Below are 24,970 nucleotides of genomic sequence, written 5' to 3' on the forward strand. Positions count from 1 at the left end.
ATGCATTCTTCCTAGATATGATGGACCTCTTTACAAATACAGCAGTGTGGGTAAAAATGGTGGTAATGCAGTTGTAATTTCATTGCCGCTGCATTACTGTACCACCGTACTATAAGTTTAGTGGTCAGACAGAGGATTTACCTCCAGCAAAAAGCTGGCAGTAAATCTTCCACCTTACTTCCAAAACTGCTAAAAATAGTCAACATCAGTAGAAATATCGCTGGTAGTTATTCTGCCGAAATCCCATTGGATTCCTATGGACTCAGAAATTGAGGATTAGCACCACCCGACCACCACTTGTAATCCTGCAGTAATTCTACTGGAGTAAGGGGTGGTAAATGTAATCAGGTTTTGCAGGTAATTCAGCAGAATTACCACCAAACTCTTAGAGAGGTCCAATGTCCTTGGAATTCATTGACTGCATTTTGTATATAATACATTGAATTAGTGAGTGTCAACCTCAAGACTACCTGTGAATCAGAGATGTGAGACCGGGAAATGCTGAAGCAGAGTAATAGAAGTAATGCTTGAATTACACCACCAAGTAGCAAGATAGAATACTTGGATTGGATTGGATTCCAAAGGGCAAGGGCAGGTTCTTAATTACATGCTTTACATGTGATATTTTCAACTTAGTTGTGTCCTTGCCTAGAGGTGCCATTCCCATTTGAGGATAACCTGTTCACACTGCCCACTCTAGGAATAAAGCATTATGCACTGTATTCTTTTGTGTCCATTGTATTGAAATATCAAGCAGATTATTCTTCTTTCTGTAATTAGGCCAAGAGGTCTGTGGGGTGTAAATTCAGCCCCAGAGTGACAGAGACTGAAAGGTCATATACGGCCGCATTGTGAGAATGAAGCTGGCTGATGTTGAAACCCATTGGGATAAACTGGCCAGTCCAAAACACTTACTTTCCAACATGAGGCCTAGTTCAATGCGAAAAGTGGGCCCAACTCAACATTACCAAAATGGGAAGGTGAAGAAAAGTGTGCCTTAAAACATTAATACAGCAGAATGTGTCCAATGCAGTTGCAAAAGATAATTGTGACTGAAAATGCTGTTTTCATAAAATATGAAATGCTACAATTTCACTTAAAGGGAGAGATATCAGCATGTTACATTGACTACAATGCAGCACACTGCTGTCATCCAGAAATCGAAAGGGAAGCAAAGCACTTTGCATTTGTCACAAATAAAACACTTTTCAACATTCAAAATAACATAATCTAAAAGCAGATGACTACTTGTTGTAGACGTGAACACTCTATTCTTATGTTAACTGTGGCCTATGTGTGAATAGTACTGAAAGTGAGACTCATATCTTTTTAATTATTGTTTAATTGAAAGATTTCATTTATGGACAACAGGCCCAGATACTAAACAAAAGGTCATGTTAAAGACATTGGGCCTCATTACGAGTTTGGAGGCAGCCATGGAGCTCTTAGCTCCATGGCTGCCTCCAAACCGGGCCCTATTACCGGGTTCCTGCAATGGGGACTTACCGGGTCATTCCGACATAGGAGGACCTGGTAAGTCCTCCTTGCAGAAACCATTCCCCATTCCCATTTGAGCCCCCATAGGGCTCAATGGGAATGGGGAGGGAGGTAACAACGGGCAGATTACAAGTGTCCCATTGTTACCTCCCTCTTTGCCTCATGGGACCCAGAAAAGACATCGGGCCTCATTACACGGAAGGCGGTAATCCAGGGTGCTATTAGCACCCTGGACCATGCCGGTAAATTACCGGCACCGCCTTGGCGGAAAGGGGATTTACCGCCCCATTCCAAGGTTGGAGGGGCGGTAAATCCCCTTTCCGCCATTGCCCTTCCCCATTCCCATTTCTGCCCCATAGGGCTCTATGGGAATGGGGAAGGCGCTAATTACGGCACCGCAATTTTGCGGTGCCGTAATTAGCTCCGAGGTCCCTTAGCGGGTTGGTACTTAACGCCTGCAAGAAGCAGGCGTTAATTCCTCCAACCCGCAAAGGGACCTCGTAGTACGGCGGTAAGGGTTAACGGTCACCGTTGCCATTAACGGTGACCGTTAACCCTTACCGCCGTCCGTGTAATGAGGCCCATCTGGTTTTACCAGACGTCTGATCCAGGTCCCGCAAAGGGAACCTCGTAATCAGCCCTGACGGAATGAAGGTACCCGGTCCCATACCAGACCCTTTCATTCCGTCAGCGCAAGCCTTGTAATGAGGCCCATTGTTTTAATTTAAAATGCTATCCTTTCAGAATTATGGATGCAGCTTATTTTCCCCACGGAACTGAAAGGTCTGCGCCCCTGAAACTCTGACCTTTGGGCTGGGCCCACTGAAGAAGCAGGTATGGTTTTCAGGTGAAAATACTACGACATCAAAGAGTTAGATCAAAATTGTGGAATGGTCAAATAGGCCAGCCAACAGAATTGATCCCTTGGACTGGCTCGACACCAATAAAGTGCATCTCAGAGCAACTAATGGATCTTTAAAGACTGTGTTAGAAGCAGACATTACTGATAAGCAGATGTTCAGGTCACATGTTTCTGAGGAAAACCGAACTGGGTGGATTTGCTTGGAATATTAAACTACGACTCTCCAAAATGATGTCTTGCCATTTGATTAACATTGAACTCCTTTTTCCTTAAGAACAGGAGAACTGTGTGTTGCAACTAGCTCATCCAGGACTCAAATTAAAGATCACACAAAAAACCTGTCAGTTCTATATATCTCTCAATTTTATGTGATGTATGGAATTTGAGTTAGGAAGAACACCATGTTCCTGGCCTTCTCAAAATTCAGAGAAACTCGAAAGTTGGTGAACTGATAGAATGCAAAATTAATGCTAGAATTTTGAAATGTCATCATTGTAACTATTTCAGTTTAGGAACAAACCATGCAAATGACAGCGCCTCCCAGGAAGGTTGTGCAAAAATACAAGTAACATTCCCTGATTGGCAATAAAATGTAGAATTCAAAAATATAGGTTTATGCAGTTATCTGGAAGAAGAAGGTAGTTTCCATGTAGTGAAAATTTTAGGAAAAAACAAAACGTAAAAAGAAGTCATTATGAAATGATGCATTTTTCTCCTCCCCCATTATCCATAATGCAAACCTCTAAATTCCTTTCCCCATCAGCTGGCAAGTGGACGATTAGTGGGAGGGTGTTAAAAAGAGATGTCCAATTCATAGCGTGGGAATATTCATAATATGTAAGTTTAATCAGCACTATAAAATATCAGTTTTCAATCTAAAGGGGGACTGAAGAGTGAAAAGAGGTGAGCAGACTGACAACAACAGCTGACAAAAGGAAGGCTGACACCTGGGAGAGGAGATAGACAGGAAACCCTGGGACACATGCTGGGTACTTTTGCCTGGAAGCTGGGAGCCCTATATGAGAGAGAGGCCTAACATATGGCTGGAGGAACCTTGCTGGTAATAGAGACCAGAGGTGTGAGCTACCTACCTATTCCTGAAAGAGGGGCTGAAAAATGGCAGTTCCCCTGAGCTAAGAGCATAGATTTCCCATGTATGTAGATATATCACAAAGCTATCAATTGTGTGGGGGATACCAGACTTAATCCCTTTCTGTTAGTGGGTGGGCGGGGTTTAGGCAAAACTCTGTAGACCCTGGCCATATTTGACTAAAAACATCACTTAATTAATTCTGTTTGAGAAAAACACCATGGGCCTCATTAGGAGTTTTGAGGTAACCATGGCGCTATTAGCGCCATGGCTGCCTCCAAATCCTTACCGACTCCGCCCTGGTGAATGGAGCTATTACCACCCCATTCCAAGGTTGGCGGGGGCATTAATTCCCCATTCACTAGGGCCCTTCCACCATAGGGCTCAATGGGAATGGGGAAGGCACTAATAACAGCACCGCAAATTAAAAACCATTAAGGGAGGACCCGTAAAGGGAACTCGTAATAGGGCGGTAAGGGATTACCGGTAACCGGAAGTATGAGGGGAAGCTGTCTATTTTAACCCATTCCTTTTCATAAGTGGGTGTTCTTCCATCATTGAGAAAGGCATTATTCCCTTAGCATATTTAACTACAAGTATAATTTAATTAATTCTCATATGGTCAGCTAACACGGGGTGATGTTTTTGTTAGAATTCAAAATTGACAAAGATTATCTCAGTGCACAGCACACTACTCTAGTCTTCAATGTAAGTGGGTAACCCTGCTGTTTGAATGTGCTAGTGTCCTCAAAATGAAAATTCAAGCACCCTGCATTCCCTCTGAAAACAAATTGTCCCAAATAAATGTTTTAATTCATTCCAAATTCCCTAAACCCTGCATTTCATTTGAATGTGTGTTCCCCAAAACATTTTCCCATTGAATTAATTTCCCAGACCTTGTATTTAAAATATAAAGCCCAAACAAAATTCCCATTTTATTCTCACTCCCTGTACCTTGCTTTCAAACTAAGGGGTCATATATAACTGATACCTGGGGGTAGGGGATTGCTGGGAGAGAAGAGCATTGTAATAAGCCAAGCCATCACAGTGTGTTTTTGAAATGTCCTATCTGTTAATTTACCAAAACATCCTAGGTGTGTTTTGATTTTAAATCTTCAAATTCAACCTGTGTTTGTTGTGGTAACTGAAAGTCTATTAAGAAATACATGTCAGTCAATTGTTGCAGGTAATTTACATTTGCGCTTATTGTATTGTGCAACAGAGTTGGTGGCTGGTGTTCTGGTGCTTTGTTTCTGATTCATTGTAGAAATGTAAATAAATATACACTATTATTTCAATACCCTGGCCTGGTTTCTAGCTTATTGGTGCTACAGAGGGTATCTGCTGTATGGTGTTAAACAGGTGGGAGGCCTAAACAAATTTGAATCTGCTAAGCGCTCTGTTTTGTATACCTTGATCGGTGGAAAGGAACTCCCTGAGTTGAGAGTGACCATCCAATAAATCGTGACAAAATTTGGGCCTCGTCTGGGATTTTGTTGAGAGTTTTCACTTGTGACATTTGCAGTAGCAGCAGACTATTCATTTGGGTGTAATTGCATTGAAGTGGGTAGAAGGTTGTGTTTGAATTGTTGAAGTGCCACTCCGACTTCTACCCTTGGTTCCAGGAAGGTGTATAGAGAAAACAGAAGATTGAAGATAACTATTTTGAGTTGACTTTGTGAGTACAAACTAAGCGGGAATGGGTTGAGATTGTGCCCTTGCATAGAGAATATATAAGGTTGCAGAGCACTTTCAAAATGAGCACCATAGACATCAGTATGGCCATGAAGCACCTCCTATCCACAATTATTTATCAAAGGTAAATGGGTGGAGGAAAAACATTCAATGTGGCAAGCCAGATTGATGCAAGAGTTTACCTCTGAAAATGTTGATATGTGGCAGGATAATGGTCTGTTGCATCAAGCTCTAACAGACTTTTATATGACACACACTATTATAGTTGAGCAAATTGAAATGGCTCAGCTAACGGCATATATTTGCTTCCATTTGTTGATACTGGAAGAACGACATCAGAATAGTGTGGCCCCTGTGCTCAGCCTGTACAAAACCAAGCTGAGCTTTTGAATCAAGCTGAGCAAGAGATGAAACATTCAGAAGCTAAAGTGCAACAGAGCCACAGTTTAGAGATAAAGCAAGTACGTTGCATTGAACAACTTAAAGATGAGTTAAAAATGAAGCAACAAGAAAATACACTGCACAAGATGCAGTCTTCTGCACTACAAGAGGAGCATAAAGAATGTGTTTAAAATCTGGGTGCATTGCAACACAAATCGAAAGATCAGGTTAGAGGACATGATCAAATTCCAATCGCAAATAAAACAATTGAAAACTGAAAGTAGCCAATTCATTATCAAAGGGCTAGAGTACCAAGGATATTTTGATCAAATGCACCAAAATCTGGACACCTTGAAACACCAGAGAATGCAATCGATGAAAGAAAAAGACTGTTTCAATCAAGAGACTAGTGTCCTTTCTCAAGAAGTGCATCATTTAAAGACAGATGCAGAGAACAATTAGTCAGATTCTGAGGAACTGACTGATATTAGGTGAGAAAAAATACAGTTAATGGAACCTGTGAGGCAAGCAGAGATTGACCTAGCGCAGGCAACACAGTGCAAAACTGTGCAAGAGGAAGGAAATTAGTCTCCTGAGAATGAAACACTCTGAATATGCGTGCATGATGCAAAATGAGTCCAATTGTGAAGAAATCAAGGGACTAAAATATTGATAAATGGCCCAAAGTAAAGTGCTAAAAGCCCCTCAAGGACTTGTTTCAGAATTAAAAACTCAAGTCTTTGCCTCCCACCAAGAAATAGGGACCGAATAAAATAGGTGTGAGGGGTTGGAAAATGAAATAGGCAAATACAAATAGGCTTTGATGCACCCTGATGATTAAGGGTATGGAAAAAATCCCTCAGATCACAGAGGGATGATATCTCTACCAGGTACCTAAAGCCAATTAATCGCGTCATATGTCCAGGCTCCAGCTGGCCACATGCATATCACTTATCAAGAACAGGGAAACATGGGGCAGCTGGACTCACCGAGGTCTAGTCCAACTGATCCAGAAGGCCAGTCCTTATCTGACATCGATCAGGAGTCAGGGATACCAAGCAGAAAGGAAGGTGGCCGGACACGTGGTTCATGGGAAATCAAAAATAGCCCAGCAAGTACTTCTGACCATGATGATTCCTGTGATGAAAAGATCTGGGAGTTGGACTGGCAGAAATTTAAACTGGAAAGGGACCACTTGCTCTGCCTTGCAGAAAGAGAAGAGTATCTTAATAACCTCCACACATTCAGGGAGATGAGCGGAATTCCCCAGCATACCTGGAAGGAGTGATGAGGAGGATGAGTACACTCCTATGCAAAACGGGGATTACAAGGGAAATGACCCTGAGAGTTCATGGTACCACAGGAGACAAGAGTCCAGACCCTGTAATTCTGTGGAGTTTTTCCCAGTCTCATAGAGGGGCTAGACGACAGGAATGGACCACCAACAGTAGCAGTTCTGAGTCAGAGGGTGAGTAGTCGCAGCTGCAGTGGAAAAGGAGGTCTGCCTAACAGAGGAAAGGTCTTGTGAAATACCCAATTCGACAGATAAAGGTCATCAATAGCTTTATGACTCCCTACCATAAGAATGCCAAATATTAAATATGGGAGCATTTAGAGCTGTATGAACAAATGCTGACATAATTTGGAAATACAAATGATGGGAACTGCATGGTGTTTGTAAAATTGACATTCTCCCCTGAGCACTCCAGTTTCTTTTCAGGGCTGGAGGATCAGGGTCACCATAAATGGTCCACCTACAAGGTGGGCATTTTAAAACACTTTTCCACTCAGAGAAACCCACAGGAGGCCTGCAAGGCGGCATTCAACCTGAAGTGTGGAAATAACCTGGCACCTAGAGAGTTTGTGCAGGATTTGAATCAAGCCTTAGCCCACAATTCTAGGTGAGTGAACACAAAAAGCATGGAGTTCATCAATACATACTTCCATGCACTCCCGAAATACATTATGACTCAATCAGGGAGAGATGTTCATGAGCGTAGGACCCTGGATTGGGTGATTGAACTGGCCACCAGGATCTATGAGGTCCACAAGCCCTCTGAAAATGAAAATAACCCTAAAACCCCCAAGCCATCCAACACACCTGCCGCTGCGAATGTGGCAGAGGAAAAACATACCCCTCCATTAGACACCGTGAAGGGTAGGGGCTACAAATACATCTTCTGCCATCAAGCAGAATGACAGGCAGGGGAAAGCATATGATTCAGCCGAAATTAGGGGGAGTGAGGCAGATTCCAGACAAATGATCCTTCTGACCCTGCCAGCTATGTAAGTCAAAAATACAAAGATACAAGACCTATACCTGGATATATATATGGAAACTTCCGCCCAAACTTCACTCCAGAGGGAAGTAATATTCCACTTCCCAACTTGAACTTCTTTCCCAGGTAGCCCCCCAAACTCTAATTTCCAAAAGAATCCTCCTCTTTCTACCTGCTTTCAGGATAATAGATTCCTGAACCTGGGAGAAGGGAGATCTAGGATGTAAAGTTATCAGGGAAACTTCCAAAACCCAAGCTACTCCAGGAGAAGGGACAGTTAACCTTTCTGGGAGCAGCAAAGATATGAATCAAGACTTCGCTACCAACCAGAAAATGTTTCACAACTAGAGCGACAGGTCCAACAACTAACCCACAACCTGGGTAGCATTCTGAGGGCTCAGTCGAACCCTTGCCTGGAACCTGCCACCCAGAATAACCCAACATCCGGGTCTGAGGCCCCAAGGGGGAAATGACTGGAAATAATTCTGGCAAGCAACATTTTCCTGAGGCCAAGGCCTGGATGGAGGGGAGATGCACAGCCCTAGAGGAAGCTTCCTTTCCACCCAGAATCAAACTGCTGGAAACCTCTGAGCCAGAATATGAATATCCTACCCCCAAAAGGTTGTAACCTAAAGAACAGAGGGTAAGTAGTAGTAAGCAAAAGAAAACCCACTTTGTGGAGGAAGTCTGCATCATCCCTTCTGAAGGAGAAAAATCACTGGAGGATTCAGATAAGAAAAGCTTATCTTTCAGGGATGCAGGGATCCCTTTGAAGGAAAATTGGCCCACAAAAGACCCTGATTTGAACTAGGTAAGTATGCAGAACGACCCACAGCAATACGTTCTTAAATAAGAACAATGTAACCCAGATACCCTGAAATCACAGAGGGAGCATCCCCCCAAACAGTTTATGGGAACTTTCACCAGAAGAATCAGGGGAAAAAGAGGATCCCCAACTCCACAATAATCTGGATGCCAAATGTTTTTTTTACAGATTCCTAGACTCCAAAACAGGAACCTCTCCAAGGCAACACAGTGTCAGAGTTAAATATGAAAAAGTGAACTGCCAATCTGGCACATAACACACATTTACTGTGTCCTCTTGAGGAGAGGAAGAAGTAAGATTGTATGCTCCCATCAGGGTACAGGTTCGGTGTGCATTATCAACTTTGGTGGACACTGGATTCCAAGCCACACTTCTGTCCAAAAAGGCCTTCAACCAACTGAACTCAGGAAGGGGGAGAGTCACTAAATTCCCCTCACACCTCTTCCCGGACAACTCCAAAACTTTGAGGGAATAATATTTCTGTTGAAGGGACTGCAAATCTGTAAAAATAATTGGGCACCATAGGTTAAAACAACCAGTGATAGTCGTGACTCCAGAGAGCACACCTTGTTTATTGGGGAATGGCCCCCTTCGGAGGTTATCACCCCTGATTATCTGTGTGCAGAAGGTCCTTTGGACCCAGACTAACCGGCCGATCAAACAAAAACAAAGCACACATTATGTGAGTTTGAATGGCACATGCCATGTGCTTGAACAACGTTCTGAGAAAGTGGAATTTAATTCCCAGAACAATCAGGTCCAAGACATCCCTGTCATATCTATAGGAGAACAAACTGATGATGAGAACTCTTCCCAATTCTTGAACATCAACCTTACTCACAGATTTAAGTGGAATTCAACACTGGAAGGGAATACTCTGAAATATTATACTAGTCCAAAACCAGAAGACAACTTGAGCCCCATAAGAAGGGACATAGAAAAACAGGCTCAACGTTTGACAGTCAGGCAGATAAAGGGTGAACAGCTGTTTTTACCCATTCAAATAAATGAGGGGGAGGTGCCTGTTCTCGCCAGAGTATGCCTGAATAACGGAAGAAGCTTCATCAGCGAAGCATTATTCAGGAAACTCCCAAAAGATCAGACCATTCCCACATTTAAATTGATTGATAAATGGGAAGTAGGCCTAGAAGCCCCAAATTCCAAACATCTCCTGCCCGGCAGGTCTATGCTAAAAATGTCCATTGGCGACAAAAGCATAGAACATAATTTTTGGGTCGTGGGAGATGTCCCTTCCGCCAGTGAAATTCTCAATTGATTTGCAATTAATTGAGACCTAATTTATAATAAAGCCTGGTCCCGACTGTGGGGTATCGCCATGAGCTTTGACAATACTGAAAAAGTATTTTGGTCAGCTCAATTGCTGCCTTATGTGGTTGAAGTTCAAATGAGAGAAGAGGTTGCCATCCCAGGATAGGTGCAACGATTTACAATTCCCCTAAAATTTAAGCGAGGGCAGAAGCTCAAAAATCAGGATGCATATATAAATTTAAATTATCATCTCCCACAGTGTTTGCATTTACATCCAACAACACTAGTCAACCTAGAACATGACACCATTCGAATATTGGTGGATAATAGCAACCTTCAAAATATCAATTTGGCCGCAGACACCTTTATTGGAATGGCGGTTGATGCCCAGCATTATTCTATTAATTTACGTAATGAGAATATTGGATGAATTCCAAATGACTGCTTCAGTATCGATGGTGGTTACCATCCTGAAAAGATGTTCACCTGAGAAGGTATGAATTTCTCGGTGTACTCTTCCTGCCCTTATGATGTGGAAGAAGTGACATGCAACATCAGGAAGGATGAAGTAGTATTCTGAGTCAACAGTGACTACCTTCCATCCTTGGAACCTCACACCCAGGCCAACACTATAACAAGAGATATCTCTACTCAACTGGAGGATACCGCCAGGCTTTTAAGTAGATGGGTGAAGAACGGTGCAATCTTGCTGATGCCTGTGAGACCGAGGAGCAAAAACAGAAGTTAAAACAGGTGTTTCTCAATTTTCAGGATATCTTTTCAGTGGACTCATATGACTGTGGATGCACAGATATACAGCCATAGATGGCTCCAGTGTTTGTGAAACAATAACGGTTAGCTCTTGCATTCATTGAGTTAATCACAGAGATTATTAAAAACCTAGAATCCCATGGGATAATTCGTCCAACCACAGTACCTTTAACAACCCGGTACAGGGGATACTGAAAAGCCAACAGCCAATGGATACTATGTGCAGACCTCAGGGAGTTGAACACACAGGTCTACAGGTCAAAAAGGCTGCTTCCCTGCATCGATCAAGGGCTGGCCCAGATCCAAGGGTCAAGGGTGCACACCACCATTGACCTGACCAACAGTTACTGGACAGTACCTGTTAGTAGGGAAGACCAGTGCAAGCTTGCCTTTACCTTCAGGGAGCAGCAAAACATGTGGACTACCCAAACCCCCTATGGATACATAAACTCCAGCAACAAATGTAACATCTTCCTACATAAGGCCATAACAAATTTAGGCGAAAGGAGAAACCTGGCCTATGTGGATGGTGTTCTGATCAAAAGCTCAACTGTGGAGGAACATATACCAGAAATATGCTATGTTCTGACTCAGTTGCAGAAAGTCGGCACAAAACTGTCCTTTCAGAAGGCACAGTGGTGTAAGACCCATGTGAACCTCTTAGGGCATGAGATCAGACCTGAGGGTCTCAGTCTGCAGGCAAAAAAGTTGGAAGCCAAAATTGAGACGTCTCCTGGGACTCACTAATTATAGCAGAAAGTTAATTGGAGACTACACAGAGGTCACTCAACCTTTGGTTCATTTATTAAAGGCCAGTTTCAATTGGAAGTGGGGTCTGGAACAATCTGACGCAGTAAAACAACTAAAAAGAAGCCTTCACCAGGCTCCTTTTTTGGCTTACCAATAAAGAACAAGAAGTTCTTCTTGGAGACAGGGTTTTCACATGCCTGCCTAACAGCAGTATTGTATCAGAAGAACAATGAGATCAATAAAGTAAACCTCTTACACAAACAAAAAGGCACTCCTGGCAATAGTATGGTCATTGAAGAATTACTGCCCATTTATCCAGGGAGAGAACATCATTGTGAAGACTACTCACCAACCCTTGAAATACTTAAAAAGTGACTGAATCCGAACAGGGAACATAATTAATTGCAGAATTACTTCCTAGATTCTGTCCATGCAAGGCTATCCTTTGGATGTCAGACATGGCCAAAATGAGAAGAGTCCCCTAGCGCAAGGATTTGATGAACTGCAAGACTGTGCTCAAGAAAACTCTCTTGAAGACAAAAGTCTAAGGACCAATGACAATGTGGAGGCGTGCCTTACTTCCCTGTACAAAGTCTACGAGGAAGACACGTGTCAGAGGATCTCCACATTTATGTGGACGGGCGTTCCTACCATGTTGACAAACACAGGGAAAAGGAACTAGTGGTAGGCATTGGGAATGCCTGAGTGAATAATGCCCGGAACCCTCTGCTGGGTTCAAAATATGTCCCAGAAGTAGTCAGGTGGCAGAGTTGATGGCAGTACATTAAGTCATCCTCACTACAGCACACCACCAACTCAAACAACTGGTCATAATCACTGATTCTGATTATGTCGGGAATGGGTTTGTTGACCACTGGATTAACTGGAAAAATCAAGGCATGTTGTGTGCAAACATTGAACCGCTAAAGCATGGGAAATTAATCCAATCAATTGATGATCCGGTAACCTCTAATGAGATGACCATCTATTGGAAAAAGGTCAGAGGTCACTCCAAAGTAGAGGGACCAGACAAGACAGAATATGACTTGGCTGACCATTTGGCAACAAAACAATGGAGCAATAAACAGGGATTTCATATAAACCGAATCCCTGTTGGGGGAAATCCAAGTCACTGCTGTCACCAGGTCCCAAACCCATGCCAACAATGGACTCTCAACTCCCCAGTGGAGTAAAGAAACCTCAGATGCAGATTTTATTACTGCACAAAAAGAGTACATAATTATTGGGAAATGTTTTCAACATATTGAAGACCCTGTGAATCCTTTGACATAATCCAATTATATTGGGAAAGACGAAGGTGAATGGGCCGCTTTTAATAACGAGGTAATAAAAAAATCATCCTCACAAAATCAATACCATCGACTTGGACATCATCAATTGTAGTCCCAATATACAAAAGGGGCCTGAGAGAAAGTGCCAAGAACTACAGACCAATAGCATTACTGGACGTCATCGGCAAGCTGTATGGCTCACTGCTATTGGATAGTTTTCAGAACTGGGCTAAGTAAGCAGATGTCGCAGACCCTTTTCAATCGGGCTTTGTGAAAAACGCAGGCACATCAATGAACATCCTCTTGATTAGGCAGGATAAAAGAAGGAAGTCCCAGAATTTTCGTGGCCTTTGTTGACCTGGTACAGGCGTTCGACCTGGTCAACCGTGAACTCCTCTGGGAAAAACCTCTGACAAAAAACTGCCCGAGGAATATCTTGGAACCAATTCAAGCTTAACATGAAAACACTTCAATGACAATTCGATTAAATCAAAATGGTGTCTTGTCACAACCAATTTTGATGGCCAGAGGGGTGAAACAGGGGTGCCCGCTTGCACCAACTCTCTTTATTCATATCTTTGGGACTATAAGGACACAGAACTTGATGTGCAATCTTTTCCACTGGCCATGGGAGGAATATGAATATCTCGCCTCTTGTATGCAGATGATTTGATTCTCTTAAATCAGAGACCTAGAGGCCTTCAGCGCCAGCTGGATAACCTGACCACATATATTGGAAAGCACTGTCTGGAGATTAACAAAATGAAAACAAAAGTAATGATCCTAGAAGAAACAAAACGAAAAACGTCAAACTCAAATGGTATTTGGCAGTTTGGTATCCAAACTGTCGGAATTTAAATACCTAGCAGTCATCTTGAGCAACAGTCTAAGAGAAACAAACATGCAGACAAATCTCATGGACAAAGTAAAAAACTAACCACACAGGCTAAGGCTATAGACAGAAAATTCTGTCGCTTCTCCATGACACAAATTCTTCAATTCTACAAAACAAAGGTAGTGTGCTCATTGAGCTATGGAGCAGACGCCATGCCAAAGATTTCTGACAAAACCTGGCCGAGGTTAGAAAGTTACATCTGGCGTAATGTCTTGCAATTACCAACCTCAACACGAATAGCATTGATCAGATCCAGGTTACTCAACCACATGGATAAAAATGAAGCCTCTCTGCTGATGATGCTGGACCTGTCGGCTGCCTTCAACTTGGTGGACCATCATATTTTGGTCACCAGTTTGGGGGAGGTAGCACATTTTTCTCCTATAGCAGCCCATTGGATCTCCTCCTTTCTAAGTAATAGCGTAAGTAGAGTATTCTATAAATGTCGATAGGCATAGTGGAAACTATGCCTATCGACATTAGCTTTGGGGTACCTGAGGGCTCATGTTCTTTGCCTTGTCTGTACAACTTATTTAGAGTCCCTTTTTTTCAATGCTAGCCCATGAGGGGATGTTTTTCACAAATTATGGCAATGATACGCAGTGCGTCCTCCCTCTGCCGGGTAATCATGATTTGGATCAATAGAGTCTATGCCATGATTGAGACCTGGAATGTGGCTGTGAATAAAGGAAAAACAGAGCGATGGTGGTGGTCTCACCCCTCATGATACAGAAATTGGGACCTGCATATAACTGGTTCCATATAGGAGCTGCAACAATCTCCCCTCTTAAGAAAGTTAAAACGCTGGGGGTCATTTTTGACCAACACCTCTGCATGAAGGCTCATGTATCTAGTTTAGTGTCGTCCTCTGTCTATTACATTAAGTTATTGGCTCATCTTAGAAACCTAATCTCTCAGGCCAATGCTGAGACAATCGTGAGAGCGATTGTGGGAGCTAAGATCGATTACTAATCCAGCCTCCTTGTGGGCATTAATAAATCTATCTGCAATAGGCTGCAGGTTTCCCAGAAAGAAGCTGTAAGGGTGGTTATGGATCTCTCTTGTAGAGACCAATGGCCTCATTATGAGCATGTCGGTACGGTAACAATGGTGCCAATAAGCCTACCGGCACCGTTGTAACCTGACAGGCACACTCTGAGTCTGTGGGCGGCTGCCGTCCCTCCCGCCAGGTCTGACATGGTGGGTGGGATGGTACCCACCTGCAGACTTTCCCGGAAGCACCAGCACCATTCTTAATGGTGCCGTTGCTTCCGTCATCCCATTCCCATTGAGTCCTGTGAGACTCAATGGGAATGGGGATTAACATTTTTCCGTCCGCAATTCAAAGGATTGTGTCTTTCCCCAAGTTTTGAAAATAGGAATTAGTATTGCTTGGTTCCAAGATTCTGGCAAACAACGTGTGTTAACGACCTGAGTGAATAAAGAAAAACAATATATCTGCCCAAAGTGCTCAGTTGTTTTTCAAAAGGGCATTCCCAATATTCCATCCGGGCCACAAGCTCTTGATGAAGTTAAATTATCGATAAGCATCTTTATTTCAACAACATCAAAGTTGTAGTCCCATATTGGGTGAGTTACCCTCTCCTGTGATCGTGGGATCCCAATACATGTCATGAAAATAATCTACCCACACCTGTTCATCAATGCTGGAAGACTGTTTCATTATCTGGCTCTCATGTTTGCAGATCAGTTTCCCCCAGATAGACCTAGAGTTCCATTGAATTATGTTGCTGATTAAATCTTGGTTAACTCTAATGCACTTCTGCAGTCTATAATTTTTAAGCCAAGTCTTAAAATCACACTTCAAAGAGCAAAACAACCTTTTTTTTTTTTACTTCGCAGTTATCAGTGCCTTTATTCACCTGTTTAACATTCCATCTAAGTGCACATTTCTTAAATCGTATTTCTCTGTCATATACACGTATCTGCTTCTTCCATACAGGCGTGTCTGTTTGTATTTTCAACATCTTAAGTGTGTTTGCAAGCTCCAAGGTGAGAAGGCAGAATTTTTGATATCATCCTGTATGGAACCTGACCCGCTTTCCACCACTCTATTAACTCTTTTGAATATTCTGACCAATTGTGAAACTCTGTTGCCTGTCATATTGTTTATCAAACCGATACATTTTGATGTACACAATTCCTGTTTCACAAAGGGATTTGTCACTGTCACAGTTAAAATAGCATGATCGCTTCTCATTGTTTTTGCTACTTCAAATGCTTTGATATTCAGAGCACAATATTGGACAAAAAAATGTAGTAAATGTTCGATTCTAAGGCCACACCAAATCAGATAGGTAGGGGTGTCTCGCTCTGGTCACACAACATGTTGACATGGCAAAAGCCCCACCTCACCAAGAAGTGTGCCCACAAAATCCCATCACTTCCTCTTTTGCTATGTTCTCTTTTGTACATTTTATTTGACAAACCCATCATATCATCTGGTGAGTGTTCCTCAATTTGAATTACGGGACAAACACAATTGAAGTCTCATGTTGTCATTATCAGTTGATTCCCACCTTTGAGGGTCCTTTCCACCAACAAATTATCTATTTCATTTATGACCTCATCTAAAATTGTCTAGACCCGGTTATTTTAAACCTCAATCATCATTACTGAGTGAGTATATTTCCTGATTGATGCTCTTCAGTTATGTTTACTAAAATCGTGTCTGATAAGAAATGTGACTTTTTGATGGTACAACCTTCAACGTTCAGTTAAAATGTCACCATATGGACAGGCACAAGGGCCTTTTTTGGCTTGTTTCTCAAACACTACGAATCTATCTAAAATGGGGGAGGAAAGGAGCCAGGTCTGCTGTAAACACACAATATTGCACTTTGAAAACAATTCAAACATCCCACCATCCAAGAATCTATTATGACCCTGCATATTCCATGACACAGTCGCCCATTATCTATTTGCTTCTGGTAGTTTCATTGGAAGGGATGCATGTGAATAGTGAGGTGGGTAATGCTCACCTCAAGTGTTCCAAATCAATGGTAACTTGCCTACCCCCCCCTTTGTTCTCAGTGCATTTAATATCTGATTTATCCAACATGCCTTCTGTATGTTTATCACTTTCCTGCTTCCTCTTAATCAGACCATCTGCACAGTCATGTCCCCTTTTTTTTAAAGAACTCTGCATAGAACTATTTTCTTCACTATTTTGGAATAAAAAATGACTTCACATTTCCCCAAAAGTATCCAGTCATATGTATGGATAAACCTAATGTTGCTAGATGAAATATCCATCACTTATGAGATGACTGAAAAAAGTGAGAGGATTTTGGCGCTGTTTAAGGGGATGTTTTCCTCCACTCGCTCAACTGATTCTCTGACTGCTGAGAGGGATTCAGCATTTGGGTTTGCCAGGCTTCTTTATTGTTTACTCGCTCAGGCTGGGTGGGTCATATTACCTGTTTCTGCCTTACACCTGAGTTGTCAATATTACTCCACTTCAGACCTCTGCCTATAACCAGGGCATTCGATGCAGCTGATACTTGTGTAGAACCTCCACACTCCTCCTTTCTCATTCCACTTTCACTGTCTTTAAATTCAACTATCTCAAATACAACACCCTCACGTGGTTGCATTTCAATAGACTTTGAAACCTCTTCTACAACCTTTTTTGTGCATCTTTCATCGTCTTCATTCTTATTTGTACAAAACCAGCACCCCAGACCTTTCTTTTTTGCACCTTATTCCTACTGTAATTTTTACTCTTACTAATTTTACAAGTCTTCGATATCTTTTCATGCATTTCATCATCATTGCTTTATGTAACCACTTGGGTATTATCTCCAATGACCAAAATTTCATTCCCCTCACTCTCGTAATTGATGCTCTTAGAGGCAGTATTTGGCAGAGCATTTTTACTATTACCTCTGGCATCAAATACGTCTCCACCAATTGTGGGCCGGTCACGCTCACTTTCGAGGCGTTAAATGTTTGTCTAAGAAATGTCCTAGACCCTCTATTATTGTGTGCCTTTTGGTTCTTCATATTCTTGGACTTTTTGTCCTACTTTTGATTATTCTGTTTGACCACCTCACACTGGAGAAAATTCCCAACAATCTTTAATTTAGCGGGAATAGGCATGACCTTGTCTACTTCCAAATGCTTAATTGTAATGACATTAGAGTTACTGTCCCACTGACCAATGTTGAACTTTTGTTTTTTTGTTGTTGTTGCTAATAGTGATTTCACTGCATTCAGTAAAACTGTATTAGTTCTTACTTCAATTACAACTGTATCATGTAATCTAATGAAAGCATATTATTTTGCCCGTTCTCACCTTGAAAGGGCACACTTGACCTGTCCTCCTCTTTAAAGTGACTCAACGACCCAGTCCCACTCAAGAGCGATGTATCATCTTCCTCCAGAGTGGAACTTGATTGGTCTGTCACATTCAGACAATCTTGTTCAACCTGAGTATCAAACAAGCTAAGTGAAACGCTTAATCTGCTTAGCGGACGTTCTTGTGCGCATATTTCATCTGCCAATCTGATGCACACATCAGTCAAGGACATGCTTGCCCTTCCTTCGGCTTCTCTGAGGACCGGACCCGATATATCAACACATTCATTCAGTCCATTGTTTACATCATTCAAGACAGAGTCATTAAAATGCTGTGCGGATTGTAAAGCGTAACTGTATGACTTGGGCTGAGCATGTGGAAAAAAAGCAGTTATTTTGTTCACGGTCTTGTAGATTCAAATTGAGCACATCGCCCAGTGGATTGCACACAACTTCTCTCTCTAGCAGAGTTTCTTCAGAACTCCTTAGATTATAGCGCATTTTCACCTTGAAATTGCTTCAATTTTGTCTGCCTGACTCAGTTTAGACACACAACATGGGGTTGAGAGAAATCGAGAGCAGGATTTATCACTGGAACGAGGGCAGGATTTTCCCCCTCTTCGTCTCCTCATATAGCGCCGTTTATGTCTGATAGTCAATAAAGGGCTGTGCCTCACTCAGTCACCGAATGCGGACCGACAAATTGTATCTGCACAATGAAACAGTAATTTCTAATGCCGTTCTTACTCATCGAGGAGGTGCTAGTAGAGTCTTTCGACACGCGCCCCATTCTCCGACTATTAGGCAAGCTGTTCCTTCAACAAAAACACGTTCACTGTGCTCCCACTTACCAAGTTGAAACTGTCACAAGCCTGGAATCAATTTTTAGAATCAAAAATAAAATGAAAATAAGCTCTCTTCAAAGGGTCTTTGCCCCCACAGTCACTGAGCTGCTAGACAACTAAACGATTGACCCGCTAAAGTACGCTTTGATGCTTAGCTGTCTATATCACTAAACTGGGTCACTGAGTCACCGAACTGAGCCAACAAACCCACTAAATAAAAGGTGTGTCCTGGTTTATGAGAGGCATGCAGCTCACGGCTCACACTACAGCACCTCACCACAGACACAATTCACAAAACTCACAGGCTCCGCTCAAAGCACTCTCTGGGAGGATCTCAGCAAAGATCCTGCTGGGGGATCAGTTTGGCTCTGAGGCTTTCCGCTTCCAGCTACCATCACCAGCTTGAAATCTGGGGGAGACAGCTCTCACAGCCGGCACAACCAACACAGCAGACTATAGCCTGTTAGAGGAAAGGACCAGTGAACATAATACGGCATACGGGGTATCAAGCTGCACTGATCAGAGGGAAAGTGGGTCAACAATCAGCCGCTTATTTCTATGGTTTTTATGCATTTTTTCATTTTATCTAAGTTGTTGTTATGTACTTAATGGCACGTTGCTGAGATAAAGTTAAAACCTAGTACATAGAAGAGAGCACTTTTACGTCACATACACTGCTGAGCCCTTAGCCATTGTTGCTCTGGGACTTTGCCCCCTTCCCACCTCAATGGATCAAAGATTTAACTTGTCAAAGTTGGGAGTGATATGCTCCTCTCCAAAAAATACACTCCCTAAGAAAATAAGGACACACAAAGATTGCCACATTAGCCAGAAAGACCTATACAGACTCTTTTGGTCAATTCGCCTCTCCCTTTCTTTCATATTTTAGTTGGTATTGGATTAGTATTTGCATTAGTTTCTTTTTCCATTCATTTTGTGAGATTAAAGATTACTTTGACTAGAAAAAGTAAACATGAGTCTCAACAGCTGGCAGGGCATTCCACTCCTAGAGATCTTTATTATAACAGAGCATTGAAATGTGGATCTAGCATGGCTGTTGGGAAAGCCAAATGTATGGTCCTAAGTGCAGGCTGGAGGGATAACGAAGTCATATGGCACAAAACAATTGTAAATGCGTACCAGTTCCTGGCAGTAATGATATTAGTACCCCACCATGTGGCTGCATGTTAGGTATAGCAGTTAGGGAGAATTTTAATTTTAGTGCTAAATTCCTCCCACCTTAGAGACCCCCATATCGTTTGCTGGACTTTAGGATTTTTTAATTTTAACCCTATGTGTTTCCTTTGTTTTTGGAGTCTGACAAACTCCATAGGCATCTACTTTTTGTATGGTGACACGCCACACCTACAGAGAAGTGTCACAGAGAAATCATTTAGATTTCTCATAAGATTTAAATACCTTTTCTTGTGAGAACTACTGTTCCCAAGAATAGTAAAGTGAAATTGAATCTACTTACCTTTTCTCTCTGTAGATCCAGCATCCCCCCCTTCCGATGTGAAGTGCTGGGGGGTTACTTAGTAGCCCTTGTTTCTAATTAGTCATGTAGACAATGTTATGTTACCCTCACTACTTTAAATGGCTGGTGGCAGTGATTTAATTTTCCCAACATTGTGCTTTTCTACCACAGGCTGAATCCTCAGTGGCAGTGTAGCACCAATGGGTGACCATTGTGTCAAAATGGCTCCTGTCGTCTTTTTTTGCCATTTCTTGTTTGTGAGGTCTTTCTTGTGTTTTACTCTGCACGCCAAACCATGTTTAATCCCTTTGTTCATTTTGCCTTTGGCGGGCTTCAGTACTGAAACCGGCCACCAGCACCAGTGTGTGGCAGGGCAGGAAGTGAAGGTGGTGCCCAGAAACTCCCTGTACTTATTCTCCTTGGTTACCTGAATGCACCCAGTCCTGATTGCCTGACAGCCACCCTGCTCTGTGAGTGACAGCTAGGCTTTGCATGAAAGGAGAAACCTGCATAAAAGGCAAGGCTTTTTGTACTGAATACAGAGTGACCACTGGACGAAACATCTAACAAAAGAATCATGAAGCAAAGCTTGCTGCATCCTCCTGGACCATTGAACTGCCCTGCTGCTGTGTAGAAACTCATTTTCCGAATCGACAAGAGAAGCTCTGGAAATAACGACTACTTCCCTTGGTTTAGTGGGACCAACTAACTCTGAGACGAACTTTGCTGGAACTTTCCCAAATGGCTGTTCTTCTTTGCTGTTGCTGGAACTGAGTGCCAGGGGTCGAGAAATCCGTAGTCGAGTGCAACATCTGTAAGCTGGCCAAAAGCTCCAGGAGTCTCCTGAAGCCCCTCCCGAAGCAGGACAATCCAAGCTCGAGTCACCTCACCAGAGTGCTGGACTCAAGGAGTGAAAGAAGCCCAACCAGTGTCCACGATCTGTGGTGGTACTATTTACCACACGCTGAAACGGCAAAGTGCAGTTGAATTGAAAAGAGCCCATTGCTGCTACCGACCTCCGTGCTGCTGTGCAGGAGTCCTCCAGACGTCCTCCCTCTTGTCCCCACGACTGAGGCACAGGAACACATGATCTGCAACACTGCAACCAAGACGGAAGCCAGCTGGATCCTCTTCTTCTAACCTAAGGTACTGTTCTAAGGGGTACTTACCTCTTTGTCTGTAGCTTGCTTTTCTCAGTTGAGATTTGCAGTAACTGCTCTTTCTAGAGTTGATCTCAGATCTAACTTTCACAAGCCTAACAGCTTGTGGCCCAACAGTGATTTCCTACAAAAAACTCTCTAACTTTGTGCAATACTTTTTGCTATCTAAGAAGTGCCTCAGCTCCACAGACTATGCTCCAATTGACCTTGGCTGTCTTGGCTCCCTGCAGACTCTTCTAGTCCATTGACTTTGATTCGAACTGTCCCTCATAGGTGATACATTGGTTTTGAACTAATATTGCTGGGAAAGGTTTTATCTAGACTTCATTAGGAGATTGTAAAAGTGCTCACATGCTCTGAGAACCTGTTAACCTTTTTCCTTCCTTTAACCTTTCCGTCTTATCTACCTCAGAATTCTACCAAGTACAAAAGTGATATATAAATGCCATTACTGTCCTAGTTAGTGAAGTCACCTCAGGGTGTAGTAAGTGTGTATGAAGCATCTCTAAAGAGTTTGTACTTGCTTGTTTTGGTTCTGAGAACATATTTTGATATGTATTTGTATTATTGAACATTGCCCTGTTTAAAGAATGCTTATTTAAAACTGACTGCTAAATAAATGAATATTTTACTAGAAAACCTTGAATGTAAGTGTTGGTTGGATACTTATATTCGTGGATTTCGATGCTACAGCTCTACAGCTCACATTTACCCCTCTTGAAATAAGTCTGGCTGCTCAGTCACACTACCAATTTGTGTAGTACAGTCGTACACCAATAGGTCTGTTACCTAATACCAAGAGGACAAGGGTGGTGAAGTCTCCCACAGGGTTACTACTCCAAATCTTGGCGAACAAGAGGCAGTAGATTTAGAGCGGAAACAACACTGCCAAGAAATGAATGTTTGGTGGCCTGTGGATGGTAGGCATATGTCAAGGCCACAGATGCATTTTTGGATTGGGAAAGGAAGGGATAATGGTGGAAGGGGAGCGAGAGATAGGTGGCATAGGTGTTGGAGGAATGATCAGTAAGGTAGGCAGGTCGTAGTGGTATGGTGCAGCAGCAAGCTGATCACCAGGTGTGAAGTGGACTTCTCAGAACCATCAGGATCCAGGGCCAACTGGAGAATGATAACGGAAGGCCTACATTCTGATTGCCTCTCTCTATTCCAAAGTTCCATTCTGGGTGCTAATTAAGCAATACACCCCCATATAGATGGGCATTATCTGCTCAGTTAATGGATGGCCTATGTGAAGCACAGGCCTTAACATGAGCCATGAAGCTATTACCTGACCCAGCAAAACTCACCCGCAGAAGGGCGTATTGCTAATAACACCCAGGCATGGGGTGCTAATATTGTTTCTATTTTTAAGTGGAGATACAGTGTGGTTGCCATTTCTCCACTTTTAAAAACATACTAAACATGATGACTGTGATGGACATACAGAGAAGAGAACCTCATGTAGTCCCTTCACCTTTTCCATGGTGACCATTGCCATGGAGGGGAAGGCCTGAAAATGCAAGTGTTCCAGAACCAGCGAGGGACGAGGTGACCACAGGTAGGTGGCGCCAGGGTTGGAGGGGAGAGGGGAGTGAGGGAGATGGGCATGGGTAGTGTGTGAGGGAAGGGGGCATGGGGCACCGAGTGCTTACTTGCCATCAGCTAAGATGGTGGCCTCCCACATCTGAGGCAGCTCAGAACTATGGAAATACCTTGAGGTATAGCCTGCCTTTCAAGCTTCCTAATTGGCTGGGACACCCTCTGACCTCCCGCCGACCTGACGGTACTTAATTGGATGTACAGACTTCAAAAGGGGATTGGAATAGGGATTAGGGATATGTTGAGATCCTCAATTAACAGAAATAATAAGCACAGTTGAGTAAAAAAAATGAGTGATTGATAAGAGTGTGGGTAGAAACGTTCAGTACTTTTTGGAGTTGTTTAAAGGAACAGACATGAAGCTCCATGTGGAGGCTATTGTATTATTCCTGCCTTGCGGGGAGAATTGTTATGATCAGGGTTTTCAAGGAGCAACCAGTGAAGCTGGGACAGGGAGAATGTGTAGATATTCAATGGATTTAGTCTCTATGGTCGCTATCAGTTTGCCTGCTCCTTTCTCCGCCCCCCAGCACCTCTGGCGATGGATCTCAGCCAGCGCTATTGTGACGCTGGCCAATGGACACTTCAATATCTGAATGGCCTAGATCTGTGATCCTTTAGCAGCCATTGTTAGAATGCAGCCACATTATGTTGTGATCTCAGCCACTCCACACTTCTGCCTTCCCAGATGGATGTCTCTCATCCCGTGCAAAGCAAACGGTGTATGGCACAGTCTTCCAGTACATTTCAGTTGCAGTGGAGGTCTCCAAAGCACGAAAAGGGCCAACCAATGTGCAAGGGTGCAATGAAAAGCCTCCAGGAGAGTGGGGTGGATTCACGGAAAAAAAGCCCCAAAAGAAGTTGTGCATTCTGACTGTAGCAAAGGCAGCACAGATTTAAGAAGTGTTCTATTTAAGACCAGTTTTAATTTCATGATAGCCTCCAGTAAAAGTGACGAATTAATGCATTTTCTTTTAGCACCGCTGGTATATGTAATGTGAATTCCATGCAACGGAGTGGTGCACACAGAATACACCAGCAGACGTGATGGTGGATGCATTGAACTACAGCCCGGAAGCAGTTAGATGTTCAGCAGAAACAGGGGAAGTGAGTGTCAGAAGCAATGCATGGGCTCGATTATCAATTCGTTCTGGGGCAAATGATAGGACAAGATAGCGACTGCATTCATTCACTGCAGACAATGTTTCGTCCGGTTCTCAAAGGGCACGTGAATGTGTGCGCTATAGATGGCTACACACAGACATGCACACGGGCCATTCGCACACATCAATGGGCAGAACAATGTGTATTCACACATTTCAAAAGTGCATCCCAATGGCCAAATGGGATGCTTTGGCATGTGGAGAAAAGCAAAGCGCCCCTATTGGACTGTTTGGAACAGACACAGAGGGACGCACGCTACAGAAGGACCCGATATACAAATAGGCACGTCAATGAATACTTTTTAGACATGTGCAAATCGTCTTATGGGCAAAGGTGACCTCTTCATTTCTTACTGATGTGCACGAATGCAAAATATCTCATTGGTCCTCCCCCTTGCACCCATTACTGCTGGGTACGTGTGACCCACTCTAATGTAAGATAGCCTTTGATGGAAGCACATATCAGAATGACAGGTCCGCATCTGTGAAATCTTTAAAAGAGGAAAATGCCTTTCCACGCTTTGTTGAAAATAACGCTATTGATGCCATTACTGGCTCACCAAGAAAACTAAATGAAAGGTTCAGAAATGATGGTCGCATGCATTGCACACAACCCTGGGACTGTTCAACACATGAAAACATGATTGGCACATGCATTTCACGCACCCATGTGTCTGTTCCAAACATGACAAAATGATTGTCAGAGGCATTGCACACACCCCTGGGGCTGTTCCAAACATGAGAAGCACTATGCTGTACTTTTCTATGAATTTCCAAGAACACACCCTTAGTGAATTAC

This window comes from Ambystoma mexicanum, chromosome 3p (genome assembly GCF_040938575.1).
Source record: "Ambystoma mexicanum isolate Mex_15411 chromosome 3p, UKY_AmexF1_1, whole genome shotgun sequence".
NCBI classification, from domain to species: Eukaryota; Metazoa; Chordata; class Amphibia; order Caudata; family Ambystomatidae; genus Ambystoma; species Ambystoma mexicanum.